A 1,204-nucleotide genomic window follows, 5' to 3' on the forward strand; every position below is an offset into this window, starting at 1 on the left:
AAACCCTATGTATATAGTCTTGATCACAACTATAGTTAGAAGGCTGTAATTACTATTTAGTCTTTACCTACTTAATAGACTAAGAGGCACTAAAACTTTTACAAAGAGGACATTGCCGCCTTATATATCTTGCACTATATATACCTCCTTTTCTATCCTTACAGATTAGGTTTGCCAGCTCCCCATACAGCTGCTGGGCTAAACCACAACCTGCCTTCTTGACACAACTAACTATCCTGCACTCTGCTTGACAGACTGTACACCCGATCCAGCTAAGTCCTTCCCCTCTCTCAATAACAACATCATAGGCCGTAGTGCTCTTAAAAATACCATTTTACAAGAGCAAGGATTGTAACAGTGTGTTAGTTACTTATTATCTTTTAAAAAACTCTATAAATAGCTGTAGTGTGTTACTTAAAAAGTGTTAGATTTTATTTAAAAGCTTAAAGTATAAGCTATATCTAATGTTTTTTTAACATGTCTAAGTAGTGTTATTAGAAATGCATTAGTATAGAAAAAGTAGTGTAGTAGAGTCTTAGTAAAAGTAAGTAACTTAGGTGTGTAAGCAACTTGCCTGTAAAGTATGTTACCTACTTTTTATTATTATTAAGCTTTTATAAGTTAGCTATAGAATTAGCTTCTAAAAGTTATTTAGTATATTTGTTATTTATTATTTTTTAAAAGACTTTATACATAGCTGTAGTATGTTACTTTAAAAGTGTTTTGTTTTATTTAAAAGCCTAAAGTATAAGCTATATCTAATATTCTTTTAGCATATCTAAGTAGTATTGTTAAGAATACATTAGTATAGAAAAAGTAGTTTAGTAGAGTCTTAGTAAAAGTAAGTAACTTAGGTGTGTAAGCAACTTACCTATAGTGTATGTTAAGTAATTTATAAAAGCTAAATTTTAAGTATTTAATTTACTATAATAATTTATAAAGTTTTAAAACTACACTTACTTAAAAACTTAATAGAAGAATTTTCTAATATAATTATAAAGTGTCTGTACGTAGCAACAGCGTTACTGTTTGCAGTTACGGAGCTCTCCATGCGCTAGCCACCAACACTCCTTTGGCGTACTGCTGCCTAGCAATGCCACCTGCTGCAGCCTAGAGCTATTGGTGGCCTTAAGTCACATGATGGGTTCATCTAGTACTATATAAACCCGTAGTTGCCCTCCTTTAGCAATACAATCCAGTTCCT

The sequence above is a fragment of the Lindgomyces ingoldianus genome, assembly GCF_010093535.1.
Source record: "Lindgomyces ingoldianus strain ATCC 200398 unplaced genomic scaffold BDR25scaffold_2, whole genome shotgun sequence".
NCBI lineage: Eukaryota > Fungi > Ascomycota > Dothideomycetes > Pleosporales > Lindgomycetaceae > Lindgomyces > Lindgomyces ingoldianus.